Here is a 222-nt window from a genome sequence, read left to right on the forward strand (position 1 = left end):
TATAATGAAATACTAATGTAGCAGAGGTAAACTGTATCACATCCATGTTAACTTGATATTAGATTTTCAGTACTAAGTTATAATGTAATAAGAAAGGAAAGAGTAAAATACAAAAATTGTAATGTTTACCTCATAAACTCCTTACGAACATTTCTGCAAGAGGAAAAGACAACGTGATGACAGCACTAGCATGCATTTTAAATCGATGGAGCTGATCTATGT

This window comes from Penaeus monodon, chromosome 32, assembly GCF_015228065.2.
Source record: "Penaeus monodon isolate SGIC_2016 chromosome 32, NSTDA_Pmon_1, whole genome shotgun sequence".
NCBI lineage: Eukaryota > Metazoa > Arthropoda > Malacostraca > Decapoda > Penaeidae > Penaeus > Penaeus monodon.